Consider the following 19,561-nt stretch of genomic DNA (forward strand, 5'->3'; position numbering starts at 1 on the left):
TCTTTTATTGAGTTGGTATATAAACCAGCCTCTGACTATTCAGCAAGTTACTCACTGCTAATTAGTCCCACATGCATAATAAACTTTTCTCCTGTTAATCTGGCTATTGTCAGTTAATTCACAGGCCCCAGCCATACAGACATAAGTGGGTAGAGGAAGTTTTCCTCCTAACATAGACATCAATAAATATTGTCTAAAATTGATAAGTCAAGGAACGGGGAAGTACACTATAAGCACATTGTCGATAGTTATGAAAGTAACCAGTAGACACCCTCAAAAAATAGATATAAGAGATTTTCTTGGGGGAATTGAAATGAGATTTGGGAGGGGAGGAGCATGTCACCTGTTTCTTTAATATAAACTTTTCCATTGGTAACTGATTACTTGACGGGCACATATTATTTTGATAAATAGGAAATGAAAGAAGTGAATACAGAGGAAAGTCACTGTCGTGCCTGAGGACAAGGTGTTCACACCTTCATACATTTCACAGGGCAGTTCTCTCCTCACTATCTGTTCCCTTCAGAGGATGTAGCACAAAACTGAGCATAACACATTTACATCCCAAGGGACTCACATCTGGGCAAGAGTCCCACTGGAGTAGGCAGGGGATGTGAAAATTGATTGAGACTTCAAACTCCAGACCAAATGTTAAGTGGATATTCAATTGCAAATGTGTCTGCTTTGCATTCCCTCAGGCCCGTAGTCGGGTATTCATGTGCTAATCAGAATTCACCAAAACAATGTTGCTCATCAGGAGCTAAAATCAGTACAAATTGTTAATGCAGAGAAAATTTCAAGAAGCCAAAGGGAACAAACTTCAAAGTAAAGAAGCTGCTTCTAGTTTATTATGGAAAATGTGATTTCCCCACCTCCTCCAAATATGTTATGCCTTCCCTTGGACTATCAAAGCACGTGTACACAAGATAAATCTGAGTTTGCAGAGCTTCGGCTCCACAAACAAATTTCTCAGGCCTTCATTAGCCTCCAGGGCCTTGTTCAACTGTAGGCACCGCCCTATTTCATGCACGTGTGATTTTTTCAAAGAAAATCCTGAAACTGAAGGATCTATCCCAGAGGTTCCCAAATTTACTAGGTTCATGGTGCCCTCAGTGTCTCAGCAATGTTTTTCCAGCATTCCAGGCGAAAAGAAGTAACTAACAATTAGTGTATTAAATAGCTCCCAAACAACCTAATACGTATATATATTTTACGAACTTACTAGCCAATTGAAAAAATAATACACATAAATTGAAGAAAAATAATACTTCATTCTTAGCCACAACTGCTTACTAGTGGATGTATGCTCACTGTGCACATGTTCTTGGGCACCCCCACCCTCATTCCCTGTTCCCCATTCATTTTTCACATCATACTTCATTTTTATCAGCATACGAAAGAAAAAATAATTTTCCTTCTACTTTCTGAATTCTTAGCAAAGACTCCTGTAATAAAAGGCAGAATAACAAGAGGAAAACAAACAGAAGTTTATTAACATGTATACCTCATATATACATGGGAGATATCTAGGGAAAAATGAGTAACTCTCTGAAGTGGTTAAAATTCAGGCTTAAATACGATCTTGATAGGGAAAGGGAGGGAGGACATAAAACTATTAGAGGAAGTAAATGATTTTTAGGGAAGATGAATGGGCCTTTAGGAAAATAAAAGGGAGATATGGCAGTTTGTGATAAAGTTTGTCTGGGTGAAGTGTTGACTTCTAGTCTCCTCTCCTATGGTAAGAGTCCATCTTCTCTGGTTGATAAAACTCCCAGGGAGGGGATTTATAACAATTGACTTCTTTTGGGTTGATTTGTCTTTAGGTAGAAAGGGGAATTCAGAGAAAGCATTTCCCTGCATTCACTGTTGTTCAAGTTCCTACAGCTCAGTAATCAATATGCCCAAGTGGCATATTCTGGGGTGACATGTCCTGAACTCCTACAGTCATATTTTGGGGTGGAACATACCGTTAGCCTTCAGCAGCTACCTCAGAAAACACAGCTTCGCAAAGACACAATATCATCAAAAGGAGTTAGTGCAATCACATTGAAACTGTGGACTGTCTCAAGTCAGTATCTCATGAGGTGAGTAAATCATAAAGTATTTGACAGATGTCAAGTTTCCCCCAAATTTCACAATAGCCCACAGTGCTCCTGTGGGAATTCATTGTGATGCCTAGGTGCCTTGGCACACAGTTGGGGAGTCATAGACCTACCACAAGACAAAGTTGAGGCCAGACATAAGTTCCTGGAAAGTTAGGTAGATGGTATTAAATGGCAGAAGATGGGAATTTGGGGACTTCACCCCAATACTAAGTAATCAGGAATTTCCAAAAATCTATTTTTCTGAACTTTAATGCTATTGGGGGAATACCATTGCTACAAAAACTACTGGAACATTCAAAATGCTTCTTGTTCTAGAAAGTAAGATATAAGTAAACCTCAAAGAATGTTTAAACTAGAAGGCGTGATAGAGATAAGGTAGCCCTACTTTTCCATTTTAAAATAGAGAATATAATAATATTTATCTCATACATATATCAGTCACTATTCTAAGGGCTTTGCTGTGTTAACTCATTTATCTGCACCACAATCCCATGAGATGTTATTATCCTCATTTTACAGATGAGTAAACTGAGCCACAGAAAGGTTCAAAAATTTGCCCAGGATCATACAACCAGCAAGTGGAGAAACTGACATCCCACTCCAGACAACCTGGCCCCAAAGCCCGAGCTCTTTTTTCTGTGGAGAATAGATCCTCAGAAGATTCTTCACTAGATGTTTGGTTCAGTACCTAACAATTGACAAAATGCTTTCGAATCAATTATCTCCTCCGAGAGCCACAAAACTGCAAAGTGGGCACAACAAATATCGTATCCAAATTCCAAGTGGGGAAAGTGAGGCTGATTGGAGTCCAGTCCAAGGTCAAGTTGCTAATAAGTGTTTGAATAGGATAAGCCGAGCTTTCTGTCTTCAAGTGCAGTGATCTGGCCAGTGCACCACATTTAGGTGATTTTTTTTTTCTCATACATTCTCTAAAACAGTACAAGTGATTTCTCAGAGGAAAATTAAAAGACTACTACTGTTCGCTAATCTTCAGATAAAATAATAATAAATTCAAATCATTGCACCATGTGCCGAGCACTTTAGCTCATTAAGGCCCCTCGACAACCTTATGAAACACACATTTTACCCCATTTTACAGATAAGGAAACTGGACTCAGAGGAGTCACTTAGCCAGGGTCCTTCAGCTAATGAAGACCTGGTGAGCAGATTATCTGGACTCTAAAAACTAGTGTATGCTTAACCTTTGTGCAAGTTTCACAAAACCTGATTTGTAAAAGAATATGCTTCAATTCCAGGAACCAAAGACCATTTTCACTGGCAATCCTGTTTCCTGAAAAAAAAATTTATCTTATTTGCTATAAAATACAATCATGGCTTTGTAATCATTATTTTCTGTATTCAAAAATTAGTGGAAACAACTGGAATAATAATATGAAGAGGTAAAGAGACAGGGTCTTTATTTAATTTGGCTTCTTGTGTAAGTGGAGCAGTAGAATTTAAGGAGAAAAAAGTCACCAAGAACTATATTTGCAGAAGGAATAACTTAGGAAAGCAAAAGGAAATGAACATGTGTTAAATCCCTATGGTGCATCACAAGCTTGACCCCATTTCCTCCTCACAGCCCCCAGCCAGGTGAGCATGTTGCTGGTTTATAGATGAGAAAACTGAAGCTAAAGTGGTTAAGAACTAGTAACCTACCCACAGTGACATGGGTTGGGGTTGGGGTTTAGCTCCCAAACCTGAGCTCTTTCTCCTGACAAACTTCTGGACCAAAGAAACTCACAATGCGAACGTTGAAAGGTGATTATTTGTGCAAATATACAAATCAACAAACAAAAGCAATATCCATAATAATTTCTAAATAGTAAGTGAAGGATCAATAACAAACAATTAATTTGAGGATATTGTTTCACAAAAAAAGAGAATGTACATCCAGGGTATTCAGAGGCAAGTCAGCTGTGGTTAGAGAAGGCTGTGATCCTTGCATTTCCCAAGAAACCAACACTTTGTTTTTCACATCACCATGATCAAAGAACAAAATTAGGCTTTTTCTTGTCTGTGAATGGTTCCCAAATTCAGTGCTTAGATTAAAAGACAAAAACAAAAAAACATTCTATTAAATATGAACATCTACGTCATAAACAGAGAGTTTAAAATACTTGCAAAGAATTATTGCAAAGTATTGCTTTGCAAAAAGGTTTGCAAAAAAAGTTCTAGAGCCAGCCCTGATGTCCTAGGGGTTAAAGTTCAGCATACTCTGCTTTGGTGGCGTGAGTTCTTCTGGGCGCAGAACCATACCACTCATCTGTCAGTAGCCATGCTGTGTCTGCAGCTCACATACAAGAACTAGAAGGACTTACAACTAGAATATACAACTATGCACTGGGGCTTTGGGGAGGGAAAGAAAAAGGAGGAAAATTGGCAACAGATGTTAGCTCAGGGCGAATCTTTCCCAGCAAAGAAAAAAAGTTCTAGAAGAGTATTATCAAGAAAGAAAGAAAGAAAGATTGCATTCTACAACTTGTCAAAGGCACATATAGTGCCTTTCTCGGTATTTGCCAGTACAGCCTATCAACCCTTTTATTTTCTCTGCCAGTAGTTGACATATGTGTGTTCAAATAAATTTAAGCCCGACAATGCTACAGAAAGAACAGGCAAGTTCCCGTGCATGTGGACTGACTCAGGATCAACAGAAGAAAAATATGAAATGTTTTCAAATAATGTAAAATGACTTTTACATTAACAAAAAAAAGAAAACAGTGTTTTTTATTTGCTTTTCTTTCTGTATTTTCAAATTAGTGTCCACTTCATATGGTTGTTGTCAGGATACATGAGTTAATTTGTGTCAAGTTCTTAGAACAGTGTAAGCATATAGTAAGCACTCCAAATTAATGTTTCCTATTATTATTACTCTTATCATTATCACTTTTACACCCATTGACCAATATCGGCGTTCTGTGTAAGGCTTGAAAGCCAGAGGTTGCAATGACAGAAAAGTCACAGGCTATGACCTTAGCTCAACATTGGTTGCCTGTCACTCCAACACAGGGAGTCTGTCTGGCTAGGGACAAGGTAAGGGGGGAAAAATTTTTCTCTCCCCTTCTAGGTTCTTCTGGCTGGTCTAAGGATTAAATTGACATGAGACAGAATAACAGGGGAAAATCAAAGTTTAATAACATGTATACATGGGAGAAACCCAGGAAAACTGAGTAACTAACCAAAATGGCTGAAGCCACCAGCTTAAATAGCATCTTCAGCTAAAGACAAAGGAGGATGTCAGGGGTAGTGGTTTGGGAGTTCCCAGGGGAGGAAGGCAATTCAAATGGAGGTAGAGAAGCAGGTGTTTGGTAAACAAATGTTTGCCCTGCCTTGCACAGACAATGGGACATGGAGAGGAGTTTGATCAAAGGGGCCTTGCTAGGTTCCTCCCTGTCTAGAACACCTAGTTCATATTATACTATAGTTATCTGTGGTGATGGCTCCTTCCTGGAACAGGCCGTGTATTTTAAATTCTTTTAGGGAGTTAGGGGGAAGGTCAAAGTTTCTTGCTGAGTCTTTTGTTTTTAAAAATAATCAAGCCAAAGAGACACAGTTTGGAGTGGCACATTCTGCTCCACTACAACATCTACTAGAGTAGACTTGTTTTCCGTTTTTAGAATGCTGTTGCATAGAAGACACACACAAGTGTAGGAGTATTGAATCTGAAGTCAGCTTTTGGCTTGTTAGGAATAAGTTACTGCCACATCGAACTTGAAAAATTTTTGTTTTTGTTCTAATCTTTAATTTGAAAAAATTTACACCAAGGAGTAACATAAAAAAAATTAAATTGATGGTGTCTGTTTCTATTTCTGTTTATTCTGATGTTAAAAAGTAAATTTAAATTATATGTGATGGAGGCCCAGGAAGAAGGGGGAGGAGGGAAAACAGATGTTACCATTTAACAAGAAGAGGTACCAGGCATTTTTAAGTGTTCCCTCCCCCAAAAGTCACCTGTCTATTATATAAAATAGAATACTGAATATACCTCTAACAGAGACCAGAAGCTTGAACATGTATGTGTCACTTTATGCAATCAATTAACACATATAACCCTCTCTCTGTATTATTCTTTTGGTTCTTAGCACTTCCTCCTCTGCAGTAATTGAGTTATACCAATTCATCTCCTCTACCTGACTAAAATCTCCTTAGAAATAAAGGTTATTTTATCTTTGCATCTCCAGAATATTCCCTTTTGCGCTTTAGGACGTAATAGCTTCTCAATTACTATTTAAATAAATAGTAAGTTAATCAAACAATCAATGAGTATTCAATGAATATCCACTTATTTATATAGTCCTCTCTTCACACTTGATCTTAGCCAAAAGGCCGAGAAGCGATTATATATAGTCCTCTCTTGACCTTGTGGAGAATACAGAGAAATATGAGAAATAGTTTCCGTATTAAAAGATGTTTAATAGCAGAGATAAGACTCAATAGACTGACCGAAAGACAGATAGATAGATGAAAAGTTACAGTAAATTCTTCGTATTTAAGGATGATGAATGATGAAAATGGAAATGGTGATTCCAGGAGGGCAGCCACCTTGCCATGTTCCCGTCTCAGAATCCCCACGGTGTGCAGCATTACTGACTGCACATGGCAGGTGTCCAAACACTGCTTGTGGATTGAATCAATGGATGTAACATAGGTTGTCAGACTTGAATAAGAACTCAGAGCTGATGGATACCAACCTCCTCGTATTACAGACAAGAGTTGTTCTTTAATAGGGTGCCTCCCACACAGATCATCCTCCTTCTTCATTTTTCAAGACCCAGGTCATTCTTCACCTTCTTGGCAAAGTCTTTCCTGACTATCTCTCCATGCAAAGTGACCTTGTGGTCCCATAGATTCTCAGAAATATTATTTTCCTTTTCTTCTTTCTTTCTTCTCTTTTTTTCCCTTTCTTTCTTTTTTCTTCCTTCCTTTCTTTCTTTCCTTCTTTTTTCTCTTTCTTTTCTTTCTTTGCGTCTCCATTTTATTAGATACACATTGTACATACTCTTCACTTAACAATCTTTGTCAGTCTTTTTTTTGTGTGTGTGAGGAAGATCAGCCCTGAGCTAACATCCCTGCCAATCCTCCTCTTTTTGCTGAGGCAACATCTGTGGTTACATCTGTGCTAACCTGGGCTAACATCTGTGCATATCTTCCTCCACTTTATATGGGATGCTGCCACAGCATGGCCTGACAAGCAGTGCATCCCTGCACGCCTGGGATCTGAACGTGGGCTGCCAGCAGCGGAGCGTGCGCACTTAACTGCTATGCCACTGGGCTGGCCCCACTTACAATCTTTTAAATTATGAAACATTTCAAGGATACAGTAAAGTACAGAAAAATGATAAAACAGAACCAAATACCCACTATCCAGATTTATTAAATGTTCACATTTTGCCACATTTATTTCCGCTCTTTATTTAAGCATATGTCATAAAAATCCACCTGGGAAGATATACTCCAGTTATAGCATGGTGGTGAACTCTGAGAAGGGAGGAAGTGGGAAAGCAATGGGAAGGGGGGCAGAAGTTGGGAATTTAGCTATTAACTGTCTTAGAAAAATTAATAACAACCAAAACATCCTGGAAACTGGTGTCTGTTCCCCCTGCACACTCCATCCCCCTTCCCATTTAACAGTCAGACTGCTTCTTTATCTCTGACTGAGTCTGTCCGGCGATGTGAGCAGCTTCTCCACGTTTTAGTTTTGTCTCAACAACCAATTGGACGGCAAGCTCCCGGAGGGTAGGGGCCGTGTCTTACCCACATTTGTCTTCCACTCAACACAGAGCATATGGAACACATTGGCGGCTTATTTCCTTTTATTAAACCATGCAGTTCCTGTGAATATGGCATATGCAGCTCATTTTTTTTATTTTAATAAGGGTTTTTCTCTCAAATTATTAACTTTGCAATGTCTTCATTTATCATCTCATTCCTAGTCTTCCCAAGAAAGTTGTAAGTGTACTAAGTCAAATTTACATATGATCTCTAACTTGTTTCCAGGGGATTCCCATTACAACAAGGATGAAAAATTGCCGAAGGCAGTTTTCAAACCCATCTGTACATACCATGCTTTAGGGATTCATTAGACACACTTTCTTTGCTTGTTTTGAAGATAAACTATTGCAGCGTCTCCGTGGTGGGGCAGACGTAATCCTCCCAGGCCGGATCCCTGCAGATGCTTAGCTCTGTGGTGGAACTGAATGTCTCCATATTGAAAGGTCAATAACTCTTTCTATCATTTTTCATTAAAGTGCTTGGAGTGGGTAGTTCCTAAAGGAATAATTAGTTTGAATCTGGCATATGATTCTTATTCACCCCAGTGAGTTAACCTTGAGAATTCCACTCTGAAGCCAGCCCTTGACAGGTTTTTGTGGGAGTTTCACCTCACACCTTGGAACAACTGAAATGTCTTAGGAAAACCACATTTCCAAAGCCAGAGTTTCCAGCTGGGTGCAGAGACATGAAATGCCCCAATTACCACGCAGGGAGGTGGGCAGATTTGCCAGATGGGGAGCAGAGAGGGAAGTGGGGGCGGGGAGCAATCATTGTGCGTGCTTCAAGACATTGTTCTTGTTTCAAACCTTGATTGCCTAAAGGTTCAGGGAGAGTCCAATAAAGCTGTTATTATTCTAACCTGCAGGCTCTGTTGACATAATCCAGCTCCAAGCACAGCCTCAGCTTGAAGTGACACCTTGGGGAACTCAGCTGTCCTTCCTGACCAGTAGAACCTCCTAGCACAAATCCAGTTCCTGTGGCCAGAGCTAAAGGTCCCACAAGACAGAGGCAGGGGGAGGGTCTGGGGATGCAGGAATGATGCAGTCCAGGTGATCTCATCATTTCAGATTGTGCTCGAACATGACCCATTGGGAGCATTGGAAGTGTTCTCTGGCAGAGCCTCAGAATCATCTGTACAATACCCCATGGAGACATTGGTTCAGTGGATCTATTAGTTAAAGTCTCTTTGGTTACAAATAATTCAAACTACTCTGGCTAGGGTAAACCAAAAAGAGAACAGGAGGGAAGAAAGCTGGGCTGGCTCAAGGAAGAAAAGACAGCTGAATAACCCAGGCCTGCGGAGGCTGGGAGCCACCCCGCCCCAGGGGCCTTATGGATCTTTCTAGAGCAGTGTTGTCCAGAGGAAATAAATAAATTCAACCACATAGGCAATTTCAAATTTTCTAGTAGCCACATTTTGAAAAGTAAAAAGAGACAGGAAGAATTCATTTCAATAATATATTTTATTTAACTTGATAAATCCAAAATATTATCATTTCAACATATAATCAAAGAATTTTTGAGATATTTTAAATCCTTTTTTTCATATCAAGTCTTTGAAATCCAGGGAGTATTTACACTCAAAGCCCATCTCAATTGCACTGGCCACATTTCAAGTGCTCAATAGCCACATATGGCTACCGCCTTGGGCAACACAGCTCTAGGGTGCTGCCAGTGATCCAAATTGTTACCAGTAGTGTCTGATATCAGTGAATTTTAGTGCAAAATTTCAAATTTGTGGGAGACAGAGTCCCCAGGACGGGCTAGTGTCCTGGCCACAGCTGGACCAATTAGCTGTGACAGGGCAGGGCCACTTAGACAGACAGACATGGCTGCTGAGGGTCCAGATGCCAAGAAGGGGGGCCATGAGCCAGGTGGCTATCTCAAGAAGTGGCAGCCAGCACAGATTTGAGGTGAGCACAGGGAGTTTTTAAAGTCCCACGGGTAATTTATGATGGGGCAGACTTGGGAATCATTGACTGTTACCCCTCTTGTTTTACAGATTAAGAACTGAGGCCCAGAGTGTTCCGTTAACTAGTTCAGACATTGGCCCTTTTTCCCCGGTCATGTGGCTGTAGTTTGGGGGTGACGGACAGGCAGCTTTGACAACTTTATTTCTCCACTCACTGAGGAGGTCCTCAGTGGATGCTCCCAACCTCCCAGGAGGGTCTGGCCCCTCCTAAGCTAAATAGCATTGGTGGCTTTGGGTATGTATGATGTCATCCTTAGCTGCCCCAATACTTCAGAACTGCCAGGACCACACCAGCCCTTCATAGCCAACCTCAGGCTGAGGGCCTCAGCGGTGCCTTCTCTTAGCTTTCCCTCTCTCACTCTAGTCTTGTTCCAGTAAACCCGACGGTGAGGGATGTTAAAGCTCTGATTTGTAAAACTTGCCAATTTCTGCGGTGTAAATACTCCCACGGTGACCAGTTTCAAGCTACCAAAATGACATCAACCTGCCTGCAAAAATCCTGAAAATTTAACAATCTGGTCTTATGACCAGGATAAGCTGGATACTGCACACATCAGTGGCAGAGCCACCACGTTTCCTCCTCTGTGCCATGCACATTCTCTCCCCTCTCTATTCCCCAAAGCAGCAGCTTGGTGTGGACCCTGGCTTGAGAGTCAGTCAGAACATCGGCTGCCCCCTGGGTTGGTCCCTCTCTCCCCTGTGGATTTCTTTGACGTTTGAATTCATGTTAACTAACTTACAGGATGGTGGTGAGGGTGAGAGAAAATCCTTGTAAAGCCTGCACACAGGAATTTTTCTATAAATGCCACTATTCATATTTTCCCATTTCTGATATTTAATAAGCAAACTCACAAAGAGCCAGCATTTGAACACAAAGAAGTCCCTTCAAGGATTTCAAACTAAATTACCAAAACTATCCAGGTCAGGATGGTGTGAACAGATAAGGCACTTCTTCTGACCTTTGTGCACATCCTTGGGGCAGATGGGGGGAGGATCACAGGGAGTGAGATGTGAAATTATCATCAGGAATTGTGATGACACGGAAATGAGAAATAATATTAGGTCCTGTATTAGTTTCCTAGGACTGCTGTAAAGAAGTACCACAAATTCAGTGGTTTACAACAACAGAAATGTATTCTCTCACAGTTCTGGAGGCTAGAAGTCTGAAGTCAAGGTGTCAGCAAGGACATGCTCTCCCCAAAGTCTCTAGGGGTGGATCCTTCTTGCCTCTCCCAGCTTCCCAAAGGACCCCAGGCATTCCTTGGCTTGTGGCAGCATAATTCCACTCTCTGCTTCCGTCTTCGCATGGCAGTCTTCCCTCTCCTTGTGTCCCCATCCTCATCCTACAAGGACACCAGTCACATTGGATCAGGGCCCACCTTAACGACTTCACCTTAACTTGACTACATCTGCAAATACCTCTATTTCCAAATAAAATCGCACAGCTAGCCAGGTCAGGACTTCAGCGTATCTTTTGGGGGACACAATTCAACCCATAACGGGTCTAGGTACTACAATACAAAATCCCTAGAGGATATTTTCAGCCCCCCAGCCTCTTTTCCCCAACAAAGAGAAAAGCATTTTGTATATTTCTAAATTAAACTAATATAGTGTCAATCTCTGTTGACAACATTGGAGAATCTGGACCTCCTCTCCAGGTTCTCTCGGCCAAACTTAATCTGGCAAATGTTGTCAGCAAGTCTGTGTCTCAGCAGGAGGACTCTGCGCACACAGACACTAGAATTCCCCTGTCACACAGCGTGAGGCTGAGTCCTAACTTTCAGATGTGTGGAGTATCCTTCTGGCTTCCTTACAAATTCCTTCCCTCCCTCCTCCACCTTGGCTCTCCTACAAAATGTTCCTTGTTCATTCATTCATTCATTTCATCCATTCAACAAGTAAGGATTCAGTGCCTACACTAAGGGGTAGTACTGTATAATACTTAAGTCCATACCTGCATTTGCATCCTGGCTCTACTTACAAGTTACTTCATCTCTCTCTGCTGTCTGTAAAGAGATAATAATAACAATACCCACTTCAGCGAGTTGGTGGGGGAACTAGAGGGTGCAGTACAATATGTAAGTACTTACCACAGTGCCTGGCACCTGGTTAAACACTGAATACGTGCTGGTCATCACTGTTACTATGAGCCTGACCCCCATTCAGATCCTGGAGATACAGTGACAAAAAGACCCACAATGCCTGGCTCAAGGAGTCACAATCCAGTGTAAACAGCCGTGAACAAGTAAACATAACAATTGCAGATTTACATCACTGTATTTTGTAAAATCTCCTTTCTACAGCAATTCCCTTGGGTTCATCTGAGTTTCTGATTTTATAGCCAGATATGTTGAGAGCAACTCATTAGCCAGTCAAGATTTTCCAGCCCTTCCAATGCAGTCCAATGGTTTGATGCCATTACCCACACATGGGGGATTTATTTCTAGGCATGGGCTTGGGGAAAGGAGTAGGAGTAGGGACACTCATTTATTCTCCCCATAAAACTTTCAAATTTGGATGTTCTTGAAATAAAGAAGAAAGAGTAAGGGGGAAAGAGGTTGAGACCATTGTTCATGTTGGAGCTTCACCAGTACAAGCCTGAAAGCAATTTTGCTATCTCGCACACATTCTCTAGCAACATAAAGAAAAAAATATGCAATCCGATCAGGGCTCAGGTCCAGTGAGAAATAGCCCAGCTTCAGTTTTATCAGCAACAGCTCCGGGAAACGGGAAGTATGAGGCAACAAGACATGGGTCAGTGTGACCCACTCCACGATGGCCTGGGTTCCTTGTAGGGGGTGGGGGGTGGTTCACCAGAGTCAAGAGACCTCACTTAGCTCTTATAAGAAACTCCCTCTGTTCCTGTGTATTGAACTATCTATACAGTTGTCTTCTACCTGCAATGAATCTATAGGCCAGTTCTGATTTCAAATATTCAAATACTAAATTAAGAACTAACTATAACTTGTACTTTTTACTTCTGTTTTTAAACTTTTTTAAAAAAAGATATTTTATATCTATCTTTTAATTTATATCTTGGCAGGACTTTTCATGCAAATTGTTTCATAAATCAGAAAAAAAGTTTTTCAGTCTCCGTACACTGACATTCTGTTGGTGGAATATGGTTACTGCTGCAAATCTGTCAGCTGCTTGAGAGCAAAAACACAGGGAAAAGGGGGCTTAGAGGCCATCCCGTCCAGAGACCACCCAAGTGGATTGCATCAGAATCGCCTGGGAACCTTGTTAAACACACAGCTTCTGCTTGTTCCCTTCACCTGGGGCTGATCCGATGGTCTGCAGCGAGGTGTGGGAATGTGTGTCTGTGCGTGTGTGTGAATCATCCCTCCCCGTTCCAATGCCCAGCTGGGTCTGGGAACCACTGAGCCAGCCCAACCCTCTTATTTTACAGGTGAGAAGCTGAGGGCCCAGAGGGCAGACGTGATTTGCCCCCACCATGGAGGGAGTATGTGAAACTTGCATTCTCCTCTGCTCCAGGGACTCATCCACGGTAACAGTTGGATTAAAGTGCAGCCAGCCCCCTTCGTGGGGACAGGTCAGCAGTAAACGAGGCTGATGGTTCAGCATAGAGATGACGAGCACCAGCTTTGGAGCTGACAAACCGCAGCCCAACCCCCTCCTTGGCCGCTGACAGGTATGTGCGAAGACACACAGGAGGCAGAAGCATAGCGTAGATCAACTTGGCCTTGTCTTTGCCACCCAGCCTCCCCTGGCGATTTCAGTCAGTGTCCCTGCAAAATGACAAATGTCATAGGGTCACTCTCCAACATTTGGAACCACAACTGTTGACATCATCAATGCCAAATATTACAGAAATCAACAAATGAAACCCCTCATCCACCCGCCAGCCTCCAAACAGGCAGAGTCCAAGGGGCCTTGGCTAAGCATTTAACTGGCCCTTGCCAGACTTGAGCGGCCATCTCAAAGTGGTATTTGGGGCCAATTAATCACCCATCCCCACACCCACTGGTGAAGTTTCTGAAAGGGGAGTGGAAATTTGCTCGGGGAAGGACAGAGAAGGAAGTGTTAGTGGGGAAGAACTAACAAGAGGTTGGGGAGCAGGTTAGGAATCAAGAATGTTGTTGGGAGGGACCCTCCTTGTGAAGAGTTCAACGTGTGAGTTAGTTCCAAAAAAGAAAAGGCTGTTTCCTGTGCTCTTTACATCTTCTTTCTACCTTCTTGACACCATTAGTCACCTCCCGCTTCAGGATGGGTTGTTTACACACCCGAACCACCTTGCTGGCTGGTGGCAGCTTCAAAGAGGAAGGAGGAGGCCCCGAGCCCACGGGGAAGAGGGAGCCCCTGTCCTGAAGTTCCAGGGGATGAAAAAATGAGTGGCAGCTCACAGGTGATCTGGGGGTGACAAAGGGTCACCTAAGGGAGAGGGACACTTCCAAGGGGCCACTCTGGAGGGACATGAGACCAGACCCAGGCTTTTCCAGAGTGCACCAGGGAGGCAGGTGGTGGACTCAGTTGATCCACCTAGTGGTTGGAGAGGTGGAAATTGCAATGCTTTTAGAGCACAGATTTGCAACACTCAAAGCAGGCTAGGGTGATCACGGCCGAGTGGGCAGAAGTGGAGCTGTGGCAGAGTGGTCCACCAAAGAAGGGAGAAGAGGCTGTTCTGCCACTGTTGGAGCTTGTACAGCCACACCACCTCTCTGGGCCTCGCTGTCCTCTCCTCTTCCCACCCTCTTATTCCCCAGACTATTCTAAGATCTCTTCCAGCTCCAGGGAGCTATGGTATGCCTCTGCCCACACTGGAGCCACTGTCCTGGCTGTCAGAGGAGCTGACAGACTTCCTAACACTCTCACTGGCCTCCACAAAGGGAGGCTACAAGCACAGCAGAAAGCAGAGGCCCTCGTGATGTATTTGTATTTGAAAGTTGGACGCATGTCCCTAAAAGGGCTTCAGAAACGTGATGGTCGCCCAGGCCTGTTCCTCTCCTCCACCCATCCCTCCCCCAACATCCTGCTGGGCCTTTTCCAAGAGCCTCCAGATTCAAAAGCTAAAGAAAGATAAAGGCGGGGAGAGGCTGCTCTCTCTGCCTCTGCTCTCAGCCTGCACTCCCCTCAGCCCCTGGAGCAGTGCCAGGCAGTGACTAATTACCCCCTTTCCCCACTCTTCATTCTCTTCTCCCTGAGGCAGGCAGAACACTTCAGGCTTTCAAAGATCTTAGAGAAAGCACTCTTTAGGGCTTTTTCTGTGCAGGGATCAGGAAAAGAAAAGGAAAAACATTCTGCTGCCTAAACAATGAAAGCCTTTGTTGCTGGCCAAACTGGAGGCAGTGGCTCCCTCGCAGAGCCGAGGCTGGGTGAGGTTTGCAGGTGTTTTGAACTGAGCCCGCCTCCTCCTTAGCAGCCTCACTGACCTGGGAAGGAGTCTGCTGGGTTGTTTCATATGGATTCTAGCAAGCAAGAACTGATTGTCCCTCTTTCCTAGCCGACTGTGCTGGGATGAAAGGACAACCACTAGTTAGGAAATTTCTAGTATTTTACTTTTTTAAATAATCTTTTTCTTCCCTTGCTCTTTCTTCAACTCAACATTTATTGAGCACGTACTATTGGCAGTTAGACCCCTAGGGAGAGACAACTACAGTGCCTACTCACGAGGGACTCAGGAGATTAACCCTGAGTTATCCGAGGGAACTGTAATGGCCTCCCCAAGGCAGCTGCCTCGCAAGACACTGCTGGTTCTCCTCAGGGCCCACCTCCACCACCCGTCTTTGCTTCTAGACCTATAACTAAACTCAGTTACAAGGGCCTGGAAACCCAGGGAAGAGCCAATGTTGTAGTTCAAGTCCAAATGCCGTCTGCTGGCAGAATTCCTGCTCAGGGGAGGTCAGTCTTTTGTTCCCTTTAGGCCTTCAACTGACTGAATGAGGCCCAGCCACATTAAGGAGAGCAATCTGCTTTACTCAAAGTCCACCAATTTAAATGGCAATCTTATCTAAAAACACCCTCACAGAAACATCCAGAATAATGGTTGACCAAATATCTGAGCACCACGGCCCAGCCAAGGCGACATATAAAATTAGCCGTCACAAGTCCACCCCTTGTCAGCCTGGCACCCATGTACATCTCCTGAAACGATACTTAATCTCCAAATGAAGACAATAACAAGGTTATACTTCCACCTAACACGAGATAACTATCCTGCATACAACCAAAAACACACTCACCTCTTCCCCAGAAGAGGATGCAAAGTCCTTGATTGATGTTTATGCTTCTTGATATCCTGTAACTTAAACACTATAATGTAAAATTAACAATACTTAAATACTATGATATAAAGTTGAAACATCCTATGTTACATGATAAGGGGATAAGAGAGGAAGAAAACAAAGATATTTGCATAAACGCACACACCTGCACACACACACACAAATATATTCATAACAAAATAAGGAGGAAATACTCATGCTAACTACAGCCCTCATTTCTGTAACTGGTCACACAACTGGTGATGACTGGTATTTATAATTACTTTCTTCCATTATCCGTTCTGTATTCCCTTTGCCCTCAGCAGCAGCTCAGCTGATCATAGCTCTTTACCTGGTGGGGTGATCCAAACCTTCATTCCTGTAGGCTCGGGGCCATTAGGAGTCCTGCCTGGATTGGATTGTTATAGTTTTCCACTCATCTTAATCTCAGGGTGTGGTAGTACTAAGAAATGCCCTAAGGGATCTCCTGTATTCCAGACATACTCCTCCTTACCTCCATGTGGACGAGCAGACCAATTTCTCCTTGTAGTCAACCCATTTAAAAAGTACACATGCCTGGTGCCACCACAGGCAATTGGGGCATTGTCTTTGGTGGTGGGGCCTGGGTAACTGAAGCTTGAAAGATCTTTCCATTTGGCTTTGATATGAGTCCATGGCTGAGATCTATTAACCTGGTGGGAGAAGCAAAAAGGGAAGCAGGGGAAGGGAGCACAATGCAGTTAAGGCGGGCAGGAAAGACACCATCCCTGCTGTCGATGTCATCATATGTATTTATATGTGCCAGGGTGCATTTGAGGAAGTCCTCGGTGGGAAGAGGGGCAGCATCACAAAATCTAACAAATGGAATGTCCCCATCAAAAATCTATTCCAAGCCATAATGTCCCAAGAAATTAAAAATATGGGATAATTCATAAAAGAAGAAAACTAGCCCTGAACTTGTGGAGTGGGAAGGGAGAAGGGACAGTTACCAGGATCATAATTCAGAGGATAGTCCCACATCAGCCAAAGAATTTTTAAGCAGGGTCTTTGGAAGCTGCATTTCCTTCAGATACAAGAAGAAGCAGATAACTGTCCTGAGTATTGAATTTTCTCCTCATAGCTGATAAGCCCTCAATTCTATTGGCTAATAAGTACAGTCATGTACCACATAACAATGTTTCGGTCAATAATGAACTGCATATACAATGGTGGTCCTACAAGATTAGTACCATAAAGCCTAGGTGTGTGGTAGGCTATACCATCTAGGTTTGTGTAAATATACTCTATAGTGTTCACACAATGACAAAATTGGCTAATGATGCATTTCTGGGAATGGAGCCCCATCGTTAAGCAAGGCATGACTGTATATGAAATGTTCAATTTTCCTGTTAGTCAAAGAAATGCAAATTAAAACAAGACATCACCTTACACTCATCAGAGTAGGAGTAAGTGGGAGGTCAGACAATGCTCTCACATGCTGGTAGAGGTGTGAACTAGGATGGCCATTCTGAGACACCATCTGGCAGTCTTCATGATATCAGGAATGCATTTGGCTGCAAGTTGGAAAACACCCTTTGGTGGGTATGCTCCTGAGAAAGCTCGTGTAGGTCCACCAGGGGATCGCACAGGCACGTCCAAACGTGTGTACTAAACTCCTCAGACTAGTTGCATATGGGGAGAGGGCATGGGGATGGGATAAGGAATGAGAAGAAAAAAATTAATAAAACTTAAAATAAAGTAAGAGAGGAGTCCTGAAAGATCAGTTAGGATATCATGCCACGATCTAATTAATTAGATGCTCTACCTCTGAAGTGCAATTTAATTAATTACTTCATTAATTAATTACCTTGACTCAGCCTCTCAGGGCCAGCTCATCCCTTGGCACTGACAAAAGGCAAGTCTGAGCCTTCCAGGCAGGGGCCAGTTTCGGCCAGGCCTGCCTCGGATGATGTCACTGTGCACCATGAATGCAAATCATTTCTACAAGTAATAATATTCTTTTAAATCTTTGTCATTCTGATGAGTGGGATAATGTACAACTGAATTTGGAAGATATACAAGGATTTAAAAATTAGATCTTTCTTTAAAAGTCAAATGTATTTCATTTTATAAAGCGAAGATTTAGTGCCCCCTGTTGATGCCCAAGAAAACCCGAACTGTCAGAAGGTAGGGCTTGGTAAATGTGGTAGGCAGAATCGTGGCCCCCCAAATTCCCGTGGCACAAACCTTGGAACCTGTGAATATGGAAAATGGGACTCTGCAGGTGTGAATAAGGTCCAAGACCTTGGGATGGGGGAGACTATCCAGGACTATCTTGGTGGGCTGCACGTAATCATACGAGTCCTTGGAAGCAGAGAGCCTTTCCTGGCCATCATCAGAGAGGGAGGTGTGACAGCAGAAGAAGGTCAGAGGGACATGACATTGCTGACTTTGAAGGTGGAGGAAAGGACCATAACCTAAGCACTGTGTGGCCTCCAGAAGCTGGAAAGGCAAGGAAATGACTTCTTCCCTAGAGCCTTCAGAAAAGAACGCAGCCCTGCTGACACCTTGATTTTAGCCCAGTGAGACTCGTCGGACTTCTGATCCACAGAACACACGACAATACATTTTCGTTGTTCCAGGCCACTACATTTGGCATAATTCGTTACAGCAGCAATAGAAAACTAATACAGTAAATACAACCTGACTTGACTCCATCCAGACAATCTAGAGGTAGCTTTTCTTTCTTTCTTGTTTCTTAGCTTTTCCTGCTAAAACCCTACAGAGGCTTCAGGAGTATTATTCAGATGAGGCAGGACTGTGGGAAGCCCACAGAATGTTAGAACTGGAAGCCATCACAGAAGTAACCCAGTCTACCTGCCCACCCAAAGCCAGACTCTCCGCTACAGTATCCCTGACCATTGGACACTCAGCCTCTGCTTGAACCCCAGGAGAAAGCTGAAGCTTCAGGTCTACCCCCGTCTACATATTGAATTTTCTCCCTATGCCTGGCTTAGTTCTGCCATCAGAGAACATTCCTTATGAGGAAGTCTGTTGCATCGCTTGAGGGCTCTGTTAAAATGTTTTTCTTGCTCTAAAATGTCCATGTTTTGGCATTGGTTCTGCCCCTAAGGTGACATAGAGTAGAAGATATGGGGTGTTCATCGGGCCTGAGGTAAGAAGATTGGGTTCAGGAGACAGCCTAGCAGATTATTGAGCTTCCATTCAATTCAAGCCTATTCAGTTCTGTATGTTCATGGAGCACTTATCAACTGCCAGGTGTTCTCTTCACTACTGTGAATGTACCTGTTGAGCACACAGACACAGCCCTGCCCTATTGGAGCTTACAGTTTAAGTGAAACAGACAGTGAATAGATACTCATAAAATAAAAATATAGTTACAGGTTGTAATACATGCAATGAAAGAAAGGTATTATAAGCAGGTGTAACAGGTGCTTGACCACTTGTTAAAAGGGTCCCTGTCATGAGGCCTAGATCTCAGTTTGAAATGA

The 19,561-nt window shown here is 42.9% G+C and overlaps 1 long non-coding RNA gene and 1 pseudogene across 3 annotated transcripts; both read right to left on the bottom strand.

Annotated features, from left to right (window-relative positions):
• Positions 1 to 6,308: 6,308 nt before the first annotated feature.
• LOC147913363 (U2 spliceosomal RNA) lies at positions 6,309 to 6,443 on the bottom strand (annotated as a pseudogene).
• Positions 6,444 to 9,334: 2,891 nt separating this feature from the next.
• On the bottom strand, positions 9,335 to 18,197 carry LOC147913364 (uncharacterized). Of its 3 annotated transcripts, XR_015548853.1 has the most exons (5): positions 17,500 to 18,197; positions 16,585 to 16,762; positions 16,050 to 16,111; positions 11,804 to 13,598; positions 9,335 to 11,192 (listed from the first exon to the last, which is right to left on the bottom strand). It is a non-coding gene; the product is annotated as an uncharacterized LOC147913364 (long non-coding RNA). The 3 variants fall into 3 exon arrangements; XR_015548851.1 differs by having other exon boundaries at positions 16,050 to 16,762; XR_015548852.1 differs by having other exon boundaries at positions 16,050 to 16,762; positions 17,495 to 18,197.
• Between the last annotated feature and the right edge of the window lie 1,364 nt (positions 18,198 to 19,561).

The sequence above is a fragment of the Ceratotherium simum genome, chromosome 28 (genome assembly GCF_057802395.1).
Source record: "Ceratotherium simum simum isolate JZ-2026a chromosome 28, ASM5780239v1, whole genome shotgun sequence".
NCBI lineage: Eukaryota > Metazoa > Chordata > Mammalia > Perissodactyla > Rhinocerotidae > Ceratotherium > Ceratotherium simum.